The 14,665-nt window shown below is 35.2% G+C and overlaps 1 protein-coding gene across 10 annotated transcripts in view; it reads left to right on the forward strand.

Annotated features, from left to right (window-relative positions):
- Window positions 1–14,665, forward strand: part of LRMDA (leucine rich melanocyte differentiation associated) — a 1,072,656-nt gene that overhangs the window by 994,571 nt on the left and 63,420 nt on the right. The window lies entirely within an intron of this gene.

Consider the following 14,665-nt stretch of genomic DNA (forward strand, 5'->3'; position numbering starts at 1 on the left):
TATCTTACTAAGAGGGGAAAGCTGCCAGCATTTCTTATTTCCTCCAACACTGAGTTGTAGAGGTTAAATTCCTGGTGAATGCAGCCATAACTTTGGGGCTTCTTTTTCTACCCAACCCCCACTTGTAGGGTAGAGGCTGTCCCCTAAGTGAAGCAACCTAGTAATGGTGGGGCCTTGATTACTCTTTCTTTTGATGAGGAAGATTGTCCCTGAGCTAACATCTGTGCCAATCTTCCTCTATTTTGTACATGGGATGCTGCCACAGCATGGCTTGATGACGGGTGTGTAGGTAAATGCCCAGGATTCAAACCCACGAACCCTGAACTGCCGAAGCAGAGTGCATGAACTTAACCACTATGCCACTGGGCTTGCCTTGGCCTTGATTGCTTTTGTCTCAATTTGGTTGTGAGGTGGAGCTTCCATACTGGGAGAAGCAAGCTGAGAAGACCAAAGCCTACCACACCCTGTCCAGTGCCTTAAGTAGCGGCTCAGAGATTTTCCCCATGGGGAGAGGCAGTCCATAAGAACAAAGAGCTCTGAAACTTTCCCCAAAGGAACTGACTTTGTTTGAAACAGAATGTGGGGGAGTTCAAGGCTAAGGGCACTTTCATAAACAGTGGAGATTTTGGTAGTAAGCAATTGTGAAGAGGCTAATAACTCTATGAAAGCAAAAAGCTAAACCAGAGACCAGTAAATTTATGAGAGAACCACAGGAAAGAGACAGGTAAGAAGAACTCTCCTAGGTTCATAAGATACCTTGAAGATTAACCTCAAAAACTATTCCTGCCCATGTATAGTCCAGTGGTGTTAATTACATTCACAATATTGTACAACCATCACCACTATCTATTTCCAGAACATTTTCATCACCCCAAGAAGAAAATTTATAACTGTTATGCAATAACTCCTCACTCCTTCTCCCTACATGGGCAGGGATTAACATCTAACTTCTCATCAGAAAAAATGGAGGCCAAGAAGCCAGTAAGATGACATATTCAGAGTGCTGAAAGAAAATAGCAGTCAAATAAGATTCTTATATCCAGCAAAATTATCTCTCAAATGGGAATATGAAATAAAGTCATTCATTTTGTTTATAAAACAAAAACTGATGGGTTTTATTGCTATCAGACGTGCCTTACAAAAAATAGCAAGTGAAATTTTTCAGGCTGAAAGCAAAGGACCCCAGATAATTAATTCAAAACCACATTAAAAAACAAAGAACACCAGCAAAGATTATTGTATAATAATAAAAGATAACATAAATGCATATTTCTTCTCCTTTCTTATCTTAAGTGATTTAAAAAGCAATATGTAAGATCAATATATAAAAGTCAATTGTATTTCTATATACTTGCAATGAGCAATCTGAAAATGAAATTAAGAAAACATTTATATTGGGGCTGGCCTGGTGGTGTAGTGGTTAAGTTTGCGTGCTCTGCTTTGGCAGCCCAGGGATTGCAGGTTTGGATCCTGGGCATGGACCTAGCACCACTCATCAAGCCATGCTGTGATGGCATCCCATGTAAAATAGAGGAAGTTTGGCATAGATGTTAGCTCAGCAACAATCTTCCTCAAGCAAAAAGAGGAGGCGTGACAACAGATGTTGGCTCAGTGCCAATCTTCCTCACCAAAAAAGGAAGAAAAAACAAAGAAAATATTTACATCATAATAGCATGGATGTGAGGAGAGCACTATGCCCCTAAATTGATCTTAGGGATTTAATGCAGTGGACTTTCTTTCCAATTTCAAAACTTACACAGAGCTAAAATAATCAAGAGAGTGTGGTACTGGCATAGGGATGAACATATGGATCGATGGCATAGAATTGAAAGTCTGGAAATAAACCATCACATTTACAGTCAACTGATTTTTGATGAGGCTACCAAGACAATTCAATGGGGAAATAACAGTCATTTCAATAAATGGTGCTGAGGTAATTCAATAGTCACATGGAATAGAATAAAGTTGAACCCCTACCAAGATTCATTAAAAATGGATCAAAGACCTAAATATAAGACCTAAAAGTATAAAACTCCTGGATGAAAACATAAGTGTATATCTTTGTAACCTGGGGTTAGGCAATGGTTTCTTAGATATGACATCAAAATCACAAAGGACAAAAAATAAAAATAAATAAATTGGACTTCATCAAAATTAAGAAACATGTATTCTTCAAAAAACACCATCAAAAATGTGAAAACACAATCCATAGAATGTGTTTTGCAAATCATATATCTGATAAAGGACTCATATTCAGAATATATAAAGAACATTTACAATTCAATAATAAAAAGGCAATTATCCCATTTAAAAAAATGGACAAAGAATCTGAATATATATTTGTTGAAAGAAGATATACAAATGGTTGATAAATACACAACCAAATGCTCAATGTCATTAGCCATCATGCAAATCAAAACCTCAGAGATACTGGTTCATACCCACTAGGATGGCTATAATCAAAAAAGACAGACAATAACAAGTGTAGGCAAGGATGTGGAAGAATTGGAACACTCATACACTGCTGTTAGGAATATAAAATGGTGAATCTGCTTTGGAAAACAATCTGGTAGTTTCTCAAAAGGTTAAACATAGAGTTATCATATGACCTAACAATTCCACTCCTAGGTATGTGCCCAGGAGAATTGAAAACATATGTCCCCTCAAAAAACCTTGTGCGTGAATGTTCATAGCATCATTATTCATAATAGCCAAAAAAAAGTAGAAACAATCAAATTTCCAACAGTTGATGGATTGATAAATAAGATGTGTCCATACAGTGGAATATTTGTCAATTACAAGAAACGAAGTACTGATATATGCTACAACCTGGATGAACCTTGAAAACATTCTGCTAGGTGGAAGAACCCAATTACAAAAGATCACATGTAGTATAAGGTGAATCTCTAGAGATACAGAGAAGATTAGTGGTTGCCTAGGGGTTTGGGAGAAAAATGAGGAGTGACTACTAATGGGCATGAGATTTCTTTCTGAGTTGATGAAAATGTTTTTAAGTTGTGGTGATGCTTGCGTATACTCTGTGAATGTACGAAAAAGCTTGAATATACTCTTTAAAATAGTGAATGTTATGCTATGTTTATTATATCTCAATAAAGCTTTTATTTTTTAAAAAAAACTAAAATGAAGTCATAAAACAGAGATTCAATCCTACGTTTGTATTTTCTTGCCCATATGACTTTAAGCAATTTGCATATTTGTAGGCCCTAGTTTTATTATCTCTAAGACAATAGCTTGGACTAAAAAGTTCTTAAAAGAGGCACTTGGCAATGTAGGGCAGGGGAGAGGGGCTTAGTTAGAGGTTATAGTGACTGAGAAGGCTTCTCCCACACAGGGCTAGCTTCATGGGTGTGCAACTTGTGCAGTCACACAGGGCTCCCTGCTCAGAAGGACCAATGCTTGGTTTAATTCTCTGCTCTTACCATCTTGAAATTCTTAGTAAGTTTTGAGCAGGGAGTCAGGCATTTTCGTCATGCACTAGGCACCACAAATTGTGTAACCAGTTCTGATCCCACAGATAGTGGGAAGGGGCTGGGGATCCTTTAACATCATACAGTGCACAGGGCAGCCCTGTACAGTGAATAATTGCCATGTCCAGAATGCCCTGACGAGAAGCACTGATTGCTAAGGAATGGTTGAACTCTTAAGTGCTATGATTTTTAACTAGCCTACTAGAAACTAATCTGAAACTTTCAAGAATAGTATGTGTTCTTCATGGAAGTTTCCTTGATTTGTTTCATGTACCTAAAAGAAAAGTGTAGAGGGTCCAAGGCATTTAGGGGTTTTGTCCCTCATTTTCTTTCCTAAGACTGAAAATATACTCTATATGAACCATGTATGTCTTAGCCCTTCTTGTCTTCCATTAACTGGCCTGTTGAAATTTAGATGAATATAGCCTCAACTTGTTTAATTTCCGGTATTAGAAGATTCCTTAAGAAATTGCCAACCCAGTAGGCTCTGTAGCAAAAACAATTATGATTCCCAGAGAATTTCTGATGAATAATAACATTCTAAGCTAATCACTTTACTTACATTGTTTCATCTAGTTTTCCTATCAATCTTTTAGGTTAATTATGATTATCCCAGTTTTACAGATGAGGAAGCTGCATCTCAGAGAGGTGAACAGAGAAAAATTAGAGGAAAATGGTGTGTCTTCTTTTTTGACTTCTCAGCTGCTATTAGATGAAATCTGAAATCCATAGGTAGTTCTCTCTTTCATTGACTTTTTTCCAAACATATTTGGTTTTACTAGAAGAATTAGTGTTGGAATCCACTGACATATGATACTGCTATACACTTATCCTATGATAAAACCATGTGGTGGTGTTATTTTCATGTTGCACTGAGATTTATTGTATACCCAGGTCAAGTATTTAATACTGTACATGAGACAAAAATACTGAATTAGAAAGTGAAAGAGTCAATCATTTCTAGAGTTATAGAATGTTAGAGCTGGAAGAAATCTTAAAGGATGCCTGTGCCAACGCACACATTTTGCAGATGTTGTAACTGAGATCCAGGTAGGTTTAATATCTTACCTGTGTTCACATTATTGATGCATGACATTCGTGACAAAGTCAGGAATATAATTTGTGAATTAAAGTGAATTCTAGATTCATCAGTCTTTCCAAACATTACTTTGTCTCTCTTTGGTCAGTTTTGTCTACATGAAATAAAAGAACCAGTTTGATGGTTTGACAAATTTCTTCTTCGACAGAAATAGCTGGCATAGGATTTAGACAGCCTGGAGATATCCTGTATGTGTGAGTTACAGGCTTCTTTAACTCAACATAGAGTTGTCATCTTTGAAGACGACTTCAACTTATATAGTAGAACCCAGTGAAAAATAATTTCTCAACAAGTTCAAAGAACAGGTTACAGACAGTTCTTACACGTTGAGGAACAAGAAGTTCTGTCACTGGAGTAGTGACTCAATGGTAGAAATAATGGGTATGAAATTGAAAATGAAGCATTTAGAAAGATTAGAAAAGATGTTGTAATTCATACTTTTGGGGCACTTTAGAATTGAAAAACCCTTATTTGTAGCTTATTGATTTCTACCTTTGGGATCCATCAAGATGTAAAGATGGGCAGTTTAATAAATTAATATGGATCATGAGGAGGTCTTGATATCTTCCTCCTTTCTACAACTTTCTTAAATGATATTAAAACCAGAGAGTCAAAACTTGTTGATGTTTTCTTTATTCCATTATATGCTTTTTTTTTTTAACTCTGTAGGACACGTCTCTGACCCTGTGTTCAATTCTAAGGCAGTAGCCCTGATATGATAAGCCTTACAGACTCCTTCTCAAGCTTTGGCAAAGGGCCTAAAATGACCTTTCCTTGATCTGATTCCTCTGATAAGTGAACTTAGGACATTTATGATAGAGATGAAGACTGGCTTTTTTTTCCCCCCTAAGTTTTATTGAGCTGTAAGACATATACCATTGTATTAGTTTAAGATGTATAACATAATGATTTGAAAGGTGTATATTGTGAGATGATTACTACAGTAAATTTAGTTAACATCCATCATCTCAGGTAGTTACAATTTTTTTCTTGTGATGAGAACTTTTAAGGTCTACTCTCTTAGCAACTTTCAAATATACAATGCAGTATTATTAACTGTAGTCATCATGCTATACATTATATTCTCAGAACTTATTTATCTTATAACTGGAAATTTGTACTTTTTGACCACCTTCACCCGTTTACTCATCCCCTTACTCCCCGCCTTTGGCAACCACCAATCTGTTCTACGTTTCTACAAGTTCAGTTTTTTTAGATTCCACATTTAAGTGAAATCATACAGTATTTGTCTTTCTCTGTCTGACTTTTTTCAATTAGCATAATGCCCTCAAGTTCCATCCATATTATTGCAAATGGCAGAATTTCCTTCTTTATTATGGCTGAATCATATTCCATTGTGTATAGATACCACCTGTTCTTTTATTTGTGCATCTGTTGATGGACGCTTAGGCTGTTTCCATGTCTTGGATATGGTAAATAATGCTGCAGTGAACATGGGGGTCCAGATATCTCTTCAACATAGTGATTTCAATTCCTCTGTATATGTACTCAGAAATGGAATTGCTGATTCATATAGTAGTTCTATTTTTAGTTTTTTGAAGAACCTCTATGCTGTTTTCCATAAGTAACTGCAACAATTTACATTCCCACCAACAGCGCACAGAGTTCCCTTTTCTCCACATCCTCGCCAACACTTGCTATCTCTTGTCTTTTTGATGTCAGCCATTCTAACAGGTGTGAGGTGATACCTAACTGTAGTTTTGGTTTGCATTTCCATGATGATTAGTGATATTGCCCATATTTTCACCTTGTCATCTTTGGAAAAATGTCTATTCCATTCTTCTGCCCAATTTTAATTGGATTGTTTGTTACTGATTTATATGAGTTCTTTATATATTTTGGATATTAACCCCTTTTCAGCTATATGGTTTGCAAATATTTTCTGCCATTCCATAGATTGCCTTTTCATTTTATTAATTGTCCCCTTTGCTGTGTAGAAGCTTTTTAGTTTGATGTAGTCCTATTTAATTATTTTTGCTTTTGTTGCTTATGCTTTGATGTCATATCAAAAAAATCATTAGCAAGACCTATGTCATGTAAATTTTTCCTTATTTTTTTTCTTGGAGTTTTATGGTTTCAAATCTTACATTTAAGTCTTTAATCTGTTTCAAGTTAATTTTTGTGAGTGGTGAAGATAGGGGTCCAATTTCATTATTCTACATGTGGAGGTCCAGTTTTGCCAGCACCCTTTATTGAAGAGACCATCCTTTCCCCATAGAGTATTCTTGGCCCTCTTGTCAAATATTTGTTGACGATGTGTGTGGGGGTTTATTTCTGGGCCCTTGATTCTGTTCCATAGGTCTATATGTCTACTTTTATGCCAGTACCAATACTGAATATGAATAGTGTGGGTACCTTATAACAGGATATTCATAATTATTCCCACCTGTCCCCTATGAAATCTCTGTCATTCATTTCAGTTATCTATATGCCATAATCACTGAATACAGTGCTACTATTATTACTTTAAAGAAGCAGTCACCTTTTAGATCAATTAAAAATAAAAAGAATATTTTATTTTACCCCTATTTATTCTTTCTCCGGTGCTCTGCATTTCTTCATGTAGATCTGAATTTATGACCTATATCATTTTCTTTTTCTTTAAATAACTCTTTTAACATTTCTCACAGAATAGGGCTACTGGCAATGAATTATCTCACATTTGTTTGTTTAAGAAAGTATTTCTCACCTTTAAAGGATAATTTCATGAAATGCAGAAATCTGCTTTAAATATTTTACTCTGTTCTCTTCTTGCTTGCATGATTTCTGACAAGAAGTCCACTGTAATTCTTATCCTTGTTCTCCGTAGGGGCTTTTTATGTTTGCATCTATTGGAAGTTTGGAGGCTGCTATAGCTCCCAGGCTGCTATGTATAGGAGGCAGAAACAAAACAAACAACAAAAGCAAAACAGGGAGCTCACCAGTGAGCCATCCTTGGAGTACTGACATCCTCACCTACTTCTCCTACGGTGATCCCCTTTCAGAGTCTTCTGGTAGATGCTTTATTATGTTTTACTCCAGAGTTTTTCATCACAGTTATGACAGAAATAGGGTGAATTGTGCTTATTCCATCTTACTTGGAACCAGAAGTGACATTTATAATATTATGTATATATAGCTATAGTTCTCATTAAAACTCTGTGGAATATGTTGTTAGCAATCAATCCAGTGAGGTTCACACTACAAATTCTGTCTTGCCTTCTCTAGGTGGTGGTTCCAATGCCAGTGAAGTTTTCATAGCCTTTGCTATACTCTTTGAGGCGGTCCGGTGTGTGCATCAGCCAGAGTTCATCCAAGACTTGGGCCATGGTTTATATCTTTATATCTTAATTAGTTCTCCAAGCCTCTACTGTGTTGTTTTGGTTTCGGTTTTGGTTTTGGTTTGTTCTGCATATACACAGCTCAAGGTTGGTTCTGCAACTTGTGTAATATCATACACAGAATTAGGAGATTCCCTATCCAGCTCTCTCTTCTCTTAGATTTCCCCAATATTTTATGACTCCTAAGAGACCCTTTTTCTGGTTCCTTTAGCTAGAAAATCAGGTTTCTATCAGGGTTTTAGGTCTCTGCACTGTCACACAATTCGGTGTGACTGGGACCATTTTGGGGAAGAGAGAGTGGGAAAAAAGAAAAAAGAAATGGCCATTTCCACCACACTCTCTGGACAGCAGATGCTGCTTTGTTCTTGTAACTCTGGCTAGGGAGACAGATCTTTTCTCAGGGTTTTAGCTGATTATGCTGCTGCCACTGGCATGGCTGCCAAGGCAGATCAGGTCCGTGAGTGGCACTGGCCTTGGGACAGGGCTGGAGGGAAAAGGGGAAATAATGGAGGTTCCTCCGACACTCTCTGGTTTGTAGGGGCTCCCAGATACAGTTTTAACTCCTTATTTTTGGACAACTAATAAAGATATTCAAGCTAGATATCTGAATAAAGGCCAATTTGCTCCTACTAAGATGGAAAGTTTTCTTCCTCAGGCAGTCATAACATGTAGGACAATGATTATCCAAGTATGGTTCATGTCCAGCTGCATGCAGACCCCTTGTGAGGCGTGTTAAATGTGCACATTTCTAGGCCCTATCATTGGCCTCTTTAATCTTGGTTTCTAGGTTTGCATCCTATAATCCTATGTATACTAGAGATTTACGACATTGCTTATACATATTAGTGGATCATTAAGACATCAAAAAGACCAGTAGATGATTATAATATCATAAGCAAAAGATATCAGGGGCTTGAAGTTGAGCTAAGGTGTAGAAAATACAGGGGAAAGAGGAGAGAGATTTTGGAGGTAAGGTCGAGGATACTTGGGAAGTGATTTTCTCTGGAAGATGAAGAAGGGGTGCATTAAAAGATGATTCAGAGAGAGGACTTTGGATGCATGTGAGGATTATGATACTGTAACTAGTTGGGAGAATGCCAAAGTAAAGTCTAGGACATATAATGAGACTGGATTTGACCGTGGGGATTTGGGATAGCTCTGGCATGTCTGTCGCAGCTCTTGAGAACCTATGATGTTTGAGGTAGAGTGAGTATAAGACACATCTTCCAAGAATTTACAATTTGTTAGTGGGAATAAGAAATAGGAAAAAATAACAACTAAAACTAACATTTTTTGAGCTCTTTATATATGCCATAACCCTATAAGGTAGGTACTATTGTAATCTGTCTTTTCAGATGAGGAAACTGATACATAGAGGGGTTAAGCAACTTGCCCAAGATCACACAGCTACTAAGAGAGAGAGCTGGGATTCAAAACCCTGTGCTCCAGACTCTATGATCTTAATCTGTTGACTAGTACCACATTCGTGGTAACTTAACCTCCCTAGCCATCAGTTTCCTCCTTTCTAAACTAAGGATAATAATCTAGTAGAGTGTGTGGGATAACAGTGACATCATATATTAAAAAGCCTAGAAATAGTAGGTACTCAAATTACAAGTTATTTTTCCTTTTTCTAAGTGGTTTGGATAAAAATACTATAGGAAAACACTGTAACTACAGGTCCTAGTTTCTAACCTTTCACTTATTTTTGGTGATCTCCATGGAGCGTCAGTAAAAATTCCATAACACTGGAAGAAAAAGTTCTCTTTTTTCTCCCTTTTTCTATAGTTTTATAGAGCTATTATTTAAATACAATATACTACACATATTTACAGTGTACAATTTAATAAAATTTAACGTCTATTTTCCCATGAAGCTATCCCCACAATCAAGATGTTGAGCATTATCACATCACTCCCCAAATTTTCCTCGTACCACTTTGTAATCTCTTTCTCCTGCCTCTTAGCAGTCTATGATCTGACGAATTATTACTGACTAATATTCCATTCTATAGATATACAATAATTTCCTCATTTACCTTTTGGTGGATATTTAGGGTAGGTCCAATTTTTAACTTTATTTCAAATAAAGCAGCTGAAAACATTTTTGTATGAATGCTTTTATATGATAGGGGTACGTTTAACCTTTAAAGATACTGCTAAACTATTTTCCAAAGTAGTTGTACCATTCCACATTTCCACCAGCAGTATAGAAGAGTTCCAGTTGCTTCAAATCCTTAGCAACACTTGGTATAGTCAATCTTTTAATCATAGTCATTCTAAGGTGTAATGATTTTTAATTGTGGTTTTAATTTACATTTCTCTAACGGAAAATGATGTTGAGCAATTCCTTCATGTGCTTATTTTCCATCCATATATGTACTTTGGTGAAATGTCTGTTTCACATCATTTGCCTATTTTTTCTATTGGGTTGTTTTCTCATTATAAGAGCGCTCTATATATTCTGTATATAAGTTCTTTATCAGGTATATGTTTTGCAAATATTTCTCCCAGGCTGTAGTTTATTATTTTTTAAATTTCCATCGCAGACTCTTTTGAAGAATGAAAGTTTTTAATCTTAATAAAGTCTGATTTATTGATTTTCTCTCTTATAGTTCTTGGTTTTAGAGTCATATTTGAGATATCTCTGCCAAACCCAAGTTTACTAGAAATTTTTCCTCTTTTTTTTTTCCTGGTAGTTTTATAGTATTAGTTCTTACATTTAGATTTATAATCTCTTTCCAGTTAATTTTTGTATAAAGTGTGAGGTAACGATCAAGGTGCTTTTTTTTTGGCACGTGACTATCTAATTGTTACAGCACCAGCACCATTTGTTTAAAAGATTATCCTTTGCCCATTGAATTGCCTTAATGTCTTGTAAAACAAATGAATTAATTGCATACATTTGGGTATATTTCTAGACTTTCCATTTTGTTTTTCTTTTTTTTAAATTTTTGATTCTTTTTTATTGCAGTAACAGTGGTTTATAACATTACATAATTTAGACTTTCCATCTTGTTTCATTAATCTATTTGCCTATCTCAATGCCAGTACCATAGTCTTGATTTCTGTAGTTTTATATTGTGTTCAGTGTAAATCAGGGAGGGTAAATTCTCCAAAGTTGTTCGACTTTTTTGAAGTTATTTTAGCTATTTTGTTCTTTGCATTTGTGTATAAATTTAAGAACTAGTTTGCCAGCTTCTAAAAGAAAATCCTGCTGGGATTTTGATTGGACTTTTGTTAAGCCTATAGATCAGTTTGGGTAGCATCGAAATATTAATGATATTGGTTCTTCCTGTCCATGTATGTTGCATATTTCTCATTTATTTAGGTATATTTAATTTCTCTCAGCAATTATTTGTATTTTTCAGTTTACAAATTGATTCCTTAGTATTTCATATTTTCATGCTATTGTTTAATTTCAATTTCTAGTTGTTTGTTGCTTTTATCGGTAAATTCAATTGATTTTCATATGTTGTTCTTATATTTTGTTACCTGAATAAACCCATTTTTAGCTCCAGTAGCTTTTTTTGTACATTCTGTGTGATTTTCTGCATAGATGATGATGACTTTCGCACATGAGAGCAGTTTTACTGATTCATTTCCAAAGTGGTTGCCTTTTGTTTCTGTTTCTCCCCTTATTACACAGGTTAGAACCTCCAGTAAAATGTTGAATAGAAGTGGTAAAAGTGGCCATCCTGTGTTCCTGATCTTAGGGAGAATTTTTAACTAAAAATTAATTTTATTTCATATATATGGTGCTACTCAGGCTATCCATTTTTTCTTGAATGAACTTTCGTATTTTGTATCTTTCAAGGAATTTGTCCATTTCATCTCAGTTGTCAAAAATATTGGCATGAAATTGTTGATAAAGTTCCATTATTATCTTTTAAATTTCTGTAGAATCTGTATTGATGTTACCTTTTTCATTCCTGATATTAGTTATTTATGTCTTATCTCATTTTTTTCTGATTAAGTCTGACTAGAGGCATATGGTTTTATTCATCTTTTCCAAGATCATCTTTGATATTATTTTCTTTCTATTTGCTGTTCTCAATTTTATTGATATTTACTCTTATCGTTATTATTTCTCTGCTGCTTACTTTGCATTCAATTTCCTCTTTTTTAAGTTTTTAAAACTAGAAGCTGAAGTCATTGAATTGAGACCTTTTTTCTCTTCTAATATTAATCCTTAGTGCTATAAATTTTGCTCTATGTAATGCTTCATTTGCATCCTGAAAATTTTGATATATTGTATTTTTATTCTAATTACTTTTTAAAACTTTCTAATTTATTTTTTGACTCATAGCTTTATTTAATAATTTCTTTACAAATTTTGGGGATTTTGAAGTTACATTTCTGTTATTGACTTATAATTTAATTAATTTTTTCTAGAGAATATACTTTTATTTTTGAATCTTTTTAAAAAGATATTTCATTGAATAAAAGTTTTTAATTTTGATGAGGTCCGATATATTAATTTTTCATAGATTGTGCTTTGGTCTCAACTGTAAGAACTCTGTCTAGTCCTTGATCCCAAAAGATCTTTTCTGAAAGTTTTAGAGTTTTATGTTTTACATTTAAGTCAATCCATTTTATGTTAAATTTGTATAAAGTGTGAGGTTTAGGTTGAGGTTCTATTTTTTTTTTGTTTTTGCTAATTAATGTCCAGTTGCCTGCAGCATCTTTTATTGTAAATACTCTTCCTCCTCCATTGAGTTCTTTTGCTCCTCTCTCAAAAATTAATTGATCATATTTGTATGGATCTTTTTATGAATTCTCTACATTATTCCATTGATCAATCTATCTCTCCACCAATACCATACTATCTTGATTACTACACTTACATAATAAACCTTAAGAAGAATGATTTTGTCTATTTTATTCTTTTCCAATTTGTTTTGGCTATTTTAGCTCTTTTATCTTTCCACGTAAATACTAGAATAAGCTTGTCTATGTCTATAAAGAAACTTGTTGAGATTTTGATAGGTATTGCATTAAACCTACAGATCAATGTAGGAAGAATTGACATATTTACTATGATGGGCCTTCCAATCCATGAACATGGTATGCCTCTCCAAGTGTTTAAGTCTTTTAAAAATTAGTTTTGCCAGCTTTTTATAATATTCATCATAAAGATCCTATACATACCTCATTAGATTTATACCTGAGAATTTCATATTCTTTCAGCAATTGTAAATGCTATTGCATTATTATTTCAGATTTCACTCATTCATTGTCAGTATGTAGAAAATGCAATTGATTTTTGTGTGTTGATCTTGTATCCTGCCATCTTATAGAACTCACTCATTGGTTCTAGGAGTTATTTTGTAGATTTCTTGGGGTTTTCCATGTAGACAATCATGTAGATATATAGACAATTTTATTTCTTCATTTCCAATGGATATAGCTTTTATTTTATTTTTTTATTGATTTATTGCCTTTCACAACTTGCTTTTAAACTTTGTTAGTTGGGACAAAAGCAGCCTTAATCTAGGGATAATTTTGCCCTGCTGTTGAGCTTATATCCCTCTGGGTACTCTATTCAAAGCCCCAGGATTTACCAGATTTTCCATTCTATCTGGTGAGAACATGATCTCTTCCCAGCTCTGCATAATGTCTGGGGATTGTTGCCTATGTTCCTTTCAGGAAATTCTCTTCCAAGACTCATGTACATGCCTTATACACATGCCCTGATCAGCTAAAGACTTGAGGCAAATTCTCTGAAGCTTTCTGGAGCTCTTTTGGTGCAGCTCTCTCCTCTTCAGTCGTCTGCCCTTTGAACTCTAGTCACCTTACCCACCTTTTCTCACAGCCCCACCTCCTCTATTCAGAGAGACTCTGGGTTCTACTTGGGTCCCTGTTTCCTGTGGTGTGAGCTTGAAATTCTCTCCAGGCAGTAAATGGAGGCAATCCTGGAGGTCACTTCATTTATTTCTCTTCTTAGGGCACACTATCCTGTGCTGCCATACATCGAATGACTAAAAACTCTTGTTTTGTATATTTTGTCCAGTGTTTTAGTTGTTTCCAGAAGTGAGGGGTAAATCTGCTCCCTGTTATCTCATCTTAGTTGGAAGTGAAAGTATCAGAAAACCCTCTTTTGACCCAGCACCTTTTTTAAGCTCATTGGCTATTGATTATTATATTTCAAACTCTACTGTGTGCTTGTTAAGTGAAAGAGATGCAGGCCAAGCCATCTTTGCATGGAACTTGTTAGTGTTTCCTCAATCTCCTGGCCCTGATTGGGGGACAATGCCTTGGGAGCTAAATATGAGTGTTTGTCACACCTAGGAGAATATGCATATCTGGCTAAGAAGTAGATTGTTTAAAAATGCCTGGTTGTATTCTGCTAAGTGTGGAAGTTAGAGAGAGCACTGAGTTGACAGGAATAACAAGAAGAATGAGGCTCTGATGTTGTAATAGTGACTTTTAAACTGTCTAAGAAGATATTCCATCTATTCTTTAACTGTGTGTTGGTGGGTGGAGTGAGGTATAAGTTTCTTGTCTTCCAAGGCATTGAAAAGATTCATTATGATCAGTTGTGTGGACTATATGGGGAAAATCATTCTTTGAAGGAAAACAAATAAGCATTTAATAACAAGAATTGTATTAGTAGCCTTAAAACGTCTCTTTTCCTTCACCCAGTTCCTTGACATCTCTTTAATGGGGGCATGCAGTTCCATGGCCCTAGTCTTCTTTCCTTTAAAAAAAAGGTTCAATCTTTCTCTTAATATATTT

The sequence above is a fragment of the Equus przewalskii genome, chromosome 1 (genome assembly GCF_037783145.1).
Source record: "Equus przewalskii isolate Varuska chromosome 1, EquPr2, whole genome shotgun sequence".
In the NCBI taxonomy this organism is placed as follows: Eukaryota; Metazoa; Chordata; class Mammalia; order Perissodactyla; family Equidae; genus Equus; species Equus przewalskii.